Consider the following 11,096-nt stretch of genomic DNA (forward strand, 5'->3'; position numbering starts at 1 on the left):
GGATTTTCCCTTGGATCCGTGGTCATCACTAAATCCAGCTCCCGCCCTCGTGGCTGGTCACTGAGGAACTCCTTTTGGAAGAGCGCTCTGGGTCAGGATGATCCAGCACTTCTGTACCCGCTTTTTGGGTGTTAGCCGGGGGTTATTGTGTAAATGGTGATACCACCCACTGGGGACACGTCCACACGCACATGGGAGGGCTTCACCCCTGAGGATGTTCGTGCTCGCTCAGCTGCGGGCTGCGTGATGGTGGCAGGAGCTAGGCCGCATTGCTGCTCTCCTTCAGGCTGACCCCTCTGTGGACTGAGTTCCCAGTAAAATCAGCAGGAAAAATTTTGAATACATATTTTTTAGAGTGGTTGCCCTTCTGCCACAATTTGAGCAGGATATTGGGCTCGCCAGGTGCCATTAAGCAGCACGATGTGTTTGGGTTTTCGTGCCCTTTGTATCAGCTGTCCGTTTGGGTGAGTCTGCACGATTCCAAGCCGAGGGCTTTTAATTCAGTATTATGGTAGGTATCGTTCGTCATTTTTGTTCTGTGGCAGTGAATGACAGTTTTATTCCATTTCCTAGTCTGCTCGCTGTGATTTCCAGGATCTGTGTTTTAATTAGAGTACCGGTTACATGCAACGGTGCCTTATTTTCCGTGAGTTATCACTGAACTTAGGCGCACCGTTAAACGTGGGCATCAGAATTGCTTCCTTATTTACTTCCATGTGTAATTTACCAAACCCCAGTGGTGTTTGCTGCACGTTCAAAAGAGCTTGTAGCTTATTCCAAAACCCCAGACCGCTTAACCTGAGACCCCGGTCCGACCAGCCTCCCCTCTCCATTAAAGCACGAGCGAGGCAGGGCCTCCTCTGGCCTCCGCTCCCAGCCTCGCCTGGCTCGGCCCCGCTGCTCCCACCCCTCCGGCACCCTCACGGGGCCTGGGACCACTTGCGAGTTCACACACAGGCAGCGCTAATCTACGATAAATCTTACAAAATCAATAAAAATATGGGAAGTATATCATTTTTAAAGAAAAAGCACACGAGACGTGGCCATTAAGGGCACAGCCATTCTAATACCTGTGTCTGGTTGAAACTGCAATTAAAAACATTCCAATAATAAATCTACTCTCAGTCTCGCTTAATGCTTTTAACTTTCTTGAAAGTTCAAGCTGGTATCCAAAAAATGTGCCAGGACTTTCACAATGTATTTTATAGACTCATAAATAAATATGGCAATTAATCTAAGCTATATTTCTTTCGTATCTGATGACAATTTATTATGACACTCACTCGTTCAGTGCACAAAAACTCTAATGCACTTAAAATCAGATTTCAAACCGAACGTTTTATGGGAAAATATAGTATTGATCATCCATTTAAAGATATCATGTGATGATTCATAACCTGCTATAAAAAGGATCTTATGAGGACATTCAGAATGAGTCTTGAGGACTGTTCTCACCACAAAATCAAACTTATGAGCTCTGTAGTTCTCAGTCATGTTTTATGTTTCTGTTTAGAGTTTTCACCTATAACTTTATGGTTGTTTAAGATGGATAGCAGCTTTAAAATAAAGCATTTTGCGTATCTAAGTGAACATTAAATACTTAGGGACTAATTTGTTAAATATATACTGGCATTTTTTCTCCTTTTACACAAATTCACAACATTTATTCCTTTCAAGGATAATTTCCACTACTTGGGGTGTATTAATTGGGCAGTTTGAGCAATACAGATCTGCTGCCGTGTTCTTTAATAAAACGTGCTTCTTGTGTGACCCAGGAGTCAGAGGGTTTCAAATACTGTTCATTGCTGGGTTTGGGCTAGCACAAACCCACGCTCTGCAGCGCCTTCTGCTCCTGCACGCCGGCAGCACCCGTCTGCAGCCTCCTGTCTCTGTCCATCGCTGGAGATGTTTCCAAAGTTGGAAATCTCTAGCAGATTCATGCCAAATTTGCTCCCTTCCCACGGGGGCTGGAGAGGAGCAGCCCATGGGGCACCAGCGACCGTGTCCTGCAGGTACTTTTGCAGCAGCTGACAACAGCCATGTTTCATCTCACCCTCCGAGATTCCTCATATAATGATGTTTTCCTGTTTCAACAGCCCGTAGTTGTTGCCAGCCTAATTATTTTCTAGATATCTTTCTTTAATGCCACAGGCTTTGGGTGGTGACACCAATGCTTGGAGAGACAACAGAAGGAAATAAGTAGTGAAGGCTGAAGCACTTGGTTAAAGAAGAGTCTCCTTTATAAATCAATTTTAATAACATATTTAAAAGCTCTCACATTTGCCTTTAATGTGTTTCCATTTCCCCCTTGGTCATTAATATTTAAAATATTTTTCTTTACTGATCTTTTTTCTATTGTGTCCTTTCTAACTTTTTCTCTTTAATCTGCAAACTGTGAGTTTTTGAGAAATGCATAATCCATGAGAAATCCAGATAATTTGATACAAGAAAAATCTTCAATCCCATGAAAGAAACTTCAGAGGAGCTGAGTAATTTTTTAAAAGTTATTCCGAACACTTTAACTCGTGAAAGGGTGCATGCTTTCCCTAGTTGACTTTCAAAGTGAGGAGGTTCCATTATTGCTATTAGGAAGTACTAATCAGCAATGACTTTTTTTTATAGATATATCTGTGGATATATTTTTTCAGAAGGCTTATCATTGGGGTGTCTTCATTCCTGGTGTGACTTAAGGGTGTGAGGTTTGCTGCAAATCCACAGTCTGTGTGCCAAGGGCTTGTTCTTCGGTCCTACCCACCTCTCAGTGGAGATCACCTCTTCAAAAGTGCTTAAAAAAGGAAAAAAAGAAAACAGAAAGGAGAGAATCTATGGATGAGTTAAGTGGCTTCCTAAGTGGGTTTGCATAAAAACTTGAGCCACGCTTTGAAGGATTCCTCACGTGCTGAATGCTGGGATCTAGCAGCAAGACGCTGCCAGCATCTCACACACCCGTCCTCCTAATCCTCCTCTTGTCGTGTATCCAGGAGTCTGCAGGAGCAGGGCTGCTCGACGTGGGCTTAAAACAGCATCGGGACGAAGCCAGGCACGGCGGAACAGGCTAGCAGGGCACCGGCTTGTGTGTGGGGTCTGCCACTGTGCTACTCTTTGCTTTGGAGATGTGTGCGATACCAGAGCGATGACACCCACGTTTATCTTAGAGAACTGTTTTCCACCTTAAAAATTGAAAGGAAAAAAAAAAGGAGCCAGGGTTTTCGAGTGGGTTTTGTAAATAAGGTTAAAATGCGGATGTGATGTGAGTGACTGCAGCCACAGGTGGGTCTGGGACCTTGCCCTGCTCCCTTTCCGTTTGCTCCCAGGTGAGGGCAATTCCTCTGCTATTTAATGACTGAACAGAGGGGGTGCCTTAAGGCTTTATTTTGGTGGGATTGTTGCACCTTGGGTTGAAGTGCATGTAGGAGCAGGCTGCTGGGGCTGTGGGACTGAGGTGGGTGAGATGTGGTGGGTGCCCCTGGCCCCTCTTTGTGCTGGGGGAGCCATCTGGAGAGGGAAGGGGCTGCAGAGGGTGGGCATGAGGGGCATGGAGGGAATCTCCTGAAGGGCTTGGTGTGGGGCAGGAGTTGCTGCCCCACTTGGCCAAGGCACGTGTGGCTTCAGCAGCCTGCCATATTAGAGGGAAGGCAGGCGCAGAGGTGAGTGTGTCATAAATCCTCTAGAGGAAAAAGGGATGGGGGGACCCAGAAAATAATCCCTTTATACATAATGGGAAGGCTTTGTGGACAATGAAATGGCATAGCTTGTTGTGGAACAGAACTATGCCTGCTTCCCCAAACCACTGGCAAGGTTTTTAGGTGTTTAACAACATGATCTGTTTTTTTTTAATTACTTTTACTACTTTTAGTCACTAACTTACTGTGCTGGGGAAGAGTTTACCATTGTTTTGTGCTGGGTTTTATATTTTTACAAATATAGACACATATTATTCATGGTCCATTATTCATGTATGAATTCTTCATGATTTGGAAAGGGGGCATGAAGCAAAGTATGCAGAAATGTAACCCAGATGGGAATCTGCCATGCTTATTATTCTCAGGGAAGAGGCTAACATGAAGGTGTTGTGTGAGTGTTTCAATATCTCCTAGGGAAGGGCTGTAGCCACGTTGGCTGTTTTGGCCATTTCGTACTCTCTTTTTGTCTTCTCATCTCCCTCTGAACTGGATGTGTCCCAGGTTTGGGGCTGGATTGTGCAGCAGCTGCCTTCTGTCCCTGTGCCTTGGGTCATCTGTGACAAACAAACCCTGGGCAGCAGCGAGCAAAGCTGAATATTGTGCCATGATACAAGTAGTGTTTCTTAATAAGTGTTAAATTAATTCTGTTCAGAAGGGCTAAGTGCCACGTATGGGCCATATGCCCTCAGCCCCTCGGATCAGAAAGCCTCCTGCAGGATGTGGCCCTGCCTGAGCCAGGCCTTGGGCCTTGTCACCTCCAGGGCTCCCTTCCCACCTCTGCCCTGCTGTGCTTCTGGGAACAGGCGCGGTTGCAGCTGGAAAAACCAAATCCAGAACTTGCATTTAAGAAAAAAAAAAAAAAACAACTAATTGTAGGCATAGTGAGTGAGGAAATGTCTCAAATTGGTGCAGGAGGGATGTCCCTGCAGCACTGAAGCATGGTCCTTTTTAAGACAGCATTAGTTGTCTTAAACTGCTCTGCTTCCCCACAGCTGCTAATTTGTCCCTTAGTTGTTCTTTAGCCTAATTGTGTGATGAAGCAGGGCTGAGCTGTTAGTGCTCGAGATGTGAGGGGTAAAAGGGAGGGTGATTTGGAAGCTCTCTGATACCAGAGATGCAAAAAAACAGTATCTTGCATAAACCAGATCTGGTCACTAATGCACTGTGGTGTGAAATGTGTACATCCTCACAAGCCCAGGGGTGGAGACCTTGTGTCCTAGCCCAGGGATGCTGACCGCGGACCCATGCCCAGGGCAGGAAGCTGCCCTGTAGCTGCGGAGCCGACTGCGCTTTGCACCCCTGAGAGCTGCTGTTAGGTCAATATAAACCCAGATCCTTCCAGTGAGTGTAATTATGCAAATGTCGCCCCTGCTATTAGCAGTTTTACCCTAATAGCTCTAGCATATATTTTACAAATGAAGTGACTGTCACATTTCATTATGCTCCTTGCTGACTCATTGCTTTGTAGATGCTGTTGTCACTGGCGGGGGCTGGCTGTCCCTGCTGCCGCTGGGCACTTTCCCACCATCCAAGCGACCCGACCCAACACAGCCCAGCTCCTCCAGAGCCCCATGAGATCCATGGAGAGTCCTCTCAGTGTTCATGAGAGTTGTGGCTGCCCCAAAGTGTTTTGTTCCTCCTATTCTGTTTGCCTGTGAATGGCACTTGTTCTCACTGAACTCCAGCAGCCTGGTTTCTTTTTTGGTGTTTTTTTTTTTTCCATGGGACATTTAATTATTAAACTGGGAAACAAGGAGTGTTTTGAGAAAGGTGTGGGGAAGTGGAGCAGGTGACTGAGATTCATAGGGTTGGCATTACCCTAGAACTGCTTCAGTTAACTGTAGGCTTGACCATTAACTCAGTGGCAAGGTGTGGGGATTTTAAACCATGCTGGTAAAAAAAATTAAAAATAAAATAAAACCCAGGGTTGTGCTGTTCTTTGCCTCTATCAGTGGAGTTGGGCTAGTGGAGGCTTTTCTGGGACCTCAGTAGGGGTGTAAGGAGGGGAGACATGGTTGAGCTTCAGGTCTAATTCACGAGTGAGTTTGGGGCAGCCGAGCCTGTGTGGGACTGCAGGGACTTCCCTGGGGCTGTCTGTAAGTGTTCCCCAGCTCAACCAATGCAGTTTTCACTTTAAACCCACGTAAACCCTCTGGATGTGTACTCAACCTTACTCTGATTTAGCTTAGCTTGCTAACCGACTCTACCAAGAGCTAATCTGTTTAAATGCATCTGCAGTTGGATTTTGCATTGGTTTGATGAGGTCAATTTAGAATTGATTCCCTGAAGCCATTTCAGGACTTCCCCTATTGCCAGCTCGGGGAAGCATTGAGCACCAGCCGGGCACTGACCCCGCTGTGCCACAGGGTCTTCACTGCTGCCTCGGTGCCTGCGCTCGTAAATAAGGAGGTAGAAATGGAAGAAAACCGAAAAAAGAAACCAGGGTGAATAACAGTCCTTTTCATGAATCCAGGCTGCTGTTGAAAAGCACATCAAGCTGTTGGTAGATAAATATTTTTCTGGAGTCAAGAACAGAGAAGCATGTGACATTTCAATTACCAGTGTTCATATTTAAATGTAAATAAGTGGCTTTTTTACTCTATAATTCAACAAACCTTATAATTATGATCTTATTATGATATTTTCATAGCACTTGCAGCAACATATGGCACTTCAATAAGCAAGCAAGGCAAGAAACGGAATTAAGACTTTCTGTGATGTTTGTTTGTGTATTCGTGGCTCCGTTATAACCCCTTTGTGTTTTAAATACCTCACTTCTTAATTTAGCAGTTTATATAATTGGAATGAATTTACATGGAACAAACCCGAGCCTTGTGGTTTGGTTTCCGCGCACATCCTCGATCTGATGCAGGAGTTTTCTGCTGACAAACCCAACTCCAGGCAACTCGATAACGGCAAAGAGCATTGCCGAAGCTAAATGATCATTAAGGACTGCACAGGTCAGTGCCTTATTAGTGCAAATTATTTTAGCTCTTGCAAATGCTGCTGTTGAGAGTACTGTGCTGATCAGGTTTCAGACTGATGGGTGCTGAGGCTATCAGACATCCATTTGGCTTGTAATGGCTCTGGTACCTGCAGCTCGGTTCGCAAGGCATGTGCAATGGCAAGCCTTGAACTGCAGGCAGTGCTCGGGCCCTGACCTGGCTCCTCTCAGCAGGAATTTAATCCTCAATGCTCAGTGAGGCACCGGGCTCACCGACCCATGTGGGAGTCTGATATTTCCAGGGCTTTCTCCTTCCTGGATTGCCCAGGTGCATGGTGATTGCAGGGCCCCTGGGCCAGTGACAGCCACCAGGCAGGGTTTCGGGCTCCTGCTGTACCTTGGGTTTGTGCTGCTGGGGTTCTGGGGGCTTCTCAGCTCTATGTCCACTTTGGTTGATGCTGGGCAAAGATCTGGGGTTTGAGTTGTGATTGGATGGATGGATGGAGAGGGAGGCCCCAAGTGGGCCTTAAGGGTAGCACAGCTGCAATGAGGCTTATATCCCATGGTGTAAGTGATTGGGGTGGCAAAACAGAGCACTCCCAGAGCCTCTCCAAGTCCCTACTCCATAATATACATCCTAAAGGAGCATTGGGTGTTACGGCTGAAAGTAGTTCATCATTCACACTGAATTTTAGGTGTAGCTGCCTTCTCGCACTGAGCTAACAGTTTATTCACCTTTATACACTGTATTCTGTAATACCCTCCAGAAGTAAATCAATGTCACAGCCTGAAACCTTGAGGCCAGTTTGTGTCTGTGTGGCCCTTGATTTTGGGGAGGACAGCTGAGGCTTTTGCAAGGGTCCCTCTCTGTGAGGCGCAGGGCCTTGCAAAGTGCCGGCTCAAGGAAACCGGCTCTGCAGTTGCTGTTGTTTGTGTCAAGGCGAGTGTTGTACACAATATATGAAGTGTAGTGTAAATAATTTAACTAGCCTTTGAACATGGAAATAGCAACATGTTATGTTTTGCTACTTTATCAGGTTCCCAGCCAAACACATCACTGACTAGTTAGCCTAGCTTAAACAATTTTTTTTTTATTCTGGTGCAACTGATTTAAATGTGAGGAAAGGGCTGCAGAAAGCTGTGTTTGCAGATCAACAGCACGTTGGTTATTTGCAGCTGCAATAACTTCCCTACTGACAGCTGGTCTGGGAGTATGTGCCCAGGAGAGGTGCTGGCTGCCCGGGGCCCTGTTCCACCCAGGGCAGCGGTGGCACTAGGCAGGGGTTTTGGAAGCTCCCAGGTTGTGCTTGTGGCTGTGGCCCCACTGCCCTCAAGCTGCTCCAGGTCTGCTCTTCCATGTGCTCCACTTAGTGGTGTGCAAGATTTAGGGAAAATGTTTTCTCAAAACATGCAGAATTAATTTTTATATCTGAGTAATATTGCTCCAGACAAATGAACTGTGTTTGTGCTGCAGTCTCCACCTCTGTTTCCATCACGTGGAAAGCTGAATTAAAAAACCTCTGTGCTGTCACACCAAGGGTTGTTGCAACGAGAACCCAATTTATGAGCAAACCCGTGGGTCTGACACTTGAGTTTGTCCCCATCAGAGTGGAGAGGTGAGTAGTAACATACACAGAAAAGAGTAGCTCCTCTTCTGATCCAGAGATGCATGGGTTTAAACCCCTGCTGAGCACTCCTCTATTGAATATCTCTTGCTCGAGTTGTTGCCAGCTTTCCTTGTGTATTATCCTAAAAGAGGCCTGAGGCACAAGATTATCTTTTCTTGCACATCTTATTTTAGGCATCAGCAGCAGCATGTAAGAGAGGCAAATTTGCTATTGGAACTATCAATAAAACATAGTTTGTATGTTAAATTAGTAATCATGAAAAAAGCTCCCAAGGTTTTTATGTCTCCCACTTTTTTCAATTATCACAAAGCCAGTAGGAAATCCCAGCACGGGATTCAATGCGATTCCCTATTCTGAAAAACTTTGTAGTATCTCTCCTTATGAAGCAGTATTTTCTGGGGTGTTGGGTAAAAATTGGGGAGACTTCAGAAAAAAAAAGATGCTATGGATAGATTAGCTGTAACTTTCTTTTTAAAATTTATTTTAATGCTTTGGGGCTCATTTTTTTAACTCGTGAAAAGCTCAGGCTAGAAGCTTAATTAGTTTGGTTTGGCTGAGTCTACTGAGGATAAGGATGTCTGGGTATATTTTGGAGGGAAATATGAGGGTTAAAGACCTGTTTTGGTGTGTAAAAAATTTATTGTTTATAAGTTAAATAGTTATAAATGGAAATAGAGTTGTTCCTGGCTCAGTCTGCTGGAACTAAATGAGCTGAGGGAGAAAGAAGTGTGCAGGAGAGGCACCTGGGGTAGATGTAAAGCAAGGGATGGCACCAAGGCCTGCTGCTCCCGCACCTTCATACTTCAGGCCCAGTTCAAGAGCATTTGATATGATATTTAAGCAGCCTTGAAGCTGTATTGATTTCCACAGTGCAGTGGTAGGTCTGTGCAGCATCCTCCCAGCTGGCCCCTGATATGTGTGGTGGGATGGGTGCTCTGTGACTTGTGCTACCTGTGTGGGGTGTGAACCCCAGCTGCGGGCATGGCTATTTTGGTGTGTGGTTGGTGTCTTCTCACCTCTGCCTGCTTTGCTGCTGCTAGGCTGTTATAGACCCTGTGAGGAAATGACCAACTCATCAACAGGGGGCTGGGGATGACCGGAGGACTGCAGGTACTCAATTCCATGACAGCTCCAGGTCTGATCAGGCCATCTGGGGCAGCAGGTGTATGGTTTTGTTGGGGGCACGTCTTCACCTCACCTCCTGTGTAGTACCATGTATCAGAAATGCCATAGGGGGTGACTCTGGGGGCAGCCTGTCTGGCCCTGCTGCTCACAGCAGGCTTTGGTGGGAACAAGGGCAATGGGAATGAGCAGCTAAACCTCACTGGGTACTCAGGAGAAGCTCTTCTACATTTTATTGACCAGTGTGGCCTTGTGTAACTGGTCAGCAGGAGCAGTTGACTGTCTGCTACGGAGGAAACTTCAGGCATCTTATTGATTTGGCCCAGGATCTTATCTGTGTATTTATTTGCTGGCAGAGAGGTACAGAAATACTAGTGCTCTGTTTTAATACAACCTCAGCTGTTTGCTGATCAGCAGTGACTATTTAAATTGACCAATCTACCTCACCCTGGCTGGAGATCAAGGGATCAGCACTTAATTTCATTCCTTGAATAAAGATTTTTATATGTATATATATCTCCACATGGAAATATCAGAACATGAAAGGTTAAATCAATATGGAGTTTTACATTGCTTAAAGGGCATTTGCATCAAAGCAGCCATGAATGCAATTCACTTGTTTAATGAATTTTTTATGCTTATTTAATGAATTTCACAAAGGTTTGGTGTTTTTCATAAAATGGATAAGGACTTCCAGTTTTATGAAATAATAAAAATGGAACTGAAGTTATGAAATGAGCAATCTCATTAGTTAGGCATGATATATTCATATGAAAGTGTACATGTTTCTGAATTATTGCAAGCAGCTCTATTGCTTGAGCTGTAACTCGTTATAATAGTATTGCAAATATGCCTTTAGTTAAGATATCAAAAAGTGACAAAGAAATTAGATTTTGATTGCTAATAATGATTTAATTAATACTTATTATATTTAGCATACTATAGATGCGTTCTCTTTAGAAGCTGCGTGCTTGTATTCTTCGGCGGGAGATATTTGGTGAAATACAGCACTGTTCCTAGCCCCCTTTTTACTAGATTTCTAGCTTAAATTTGTTTGCGGAGCCTTACCCTCTGTTTTATTATGCTGATAAACAGAGGAAGATATTGCAGTGGCCTGCCAGTAGTCAGAACGAGCCTAATTGTGCACCTCTCCCTGGTGCTTCTGGAGTTTCATGTGCTCTTGGGATAGTGTGACCTTGTCTAAAAGTTCTCCCAGCCTGATGATGCTTAAGGGGTAAGAGGAGACAGTGTGACCACCTCTGATTTAAGTCACTTTTCAGGGTCTGGGTGGCCATGTGGCGGTGCTTGCAGGTGGGATGGCGTGCTCCTCTCTGGCAGGAGCGGTGGTGAGGCTGGTGCTTGCCCTCCTGGTTGGAATGGATGGTTGCTTGGAGTTGTCTATTAAACTCGTGTTTGGAAGCTGCTGTCCTCATTTCAAGTGCGTTGTGTTACCTTTGAGCTCAGCGGATTGCCAATGGGCACCAAATCTTGAGTCCAGGCTGCTGTGCTGCTGTGTGGCTGATTCCCACTGACCCTGTGTCTCTGTGCTATCTCCTGCTGGGTCCCAGCACCCTGGGAAGGAAATGTCCCCAGGTACATTAACCAGCACAGGAACCTTCACTGAGCTAGGGCTGTGGGTGATACCTGAGCATTTCCTCCATCGGGGGGGATGGAAAGGGGGGGCTCCAGCTCTTAGCCAAACCTTTCCCTTTCCTTCCT

This window comes from Cygnus olor, chromosome 12, assembly GCF_009769625.2.
Source record: "Cygnus olor isolate bCygOlo1 chromosome 12, bCygOlo1.pri.v2, whole genome shotgun sequence".
NCBI lineage: Eukaryota > Metazoa > Chordata > Aves > Anseriformes > Anatidae > Cygnus > Cygnus olor.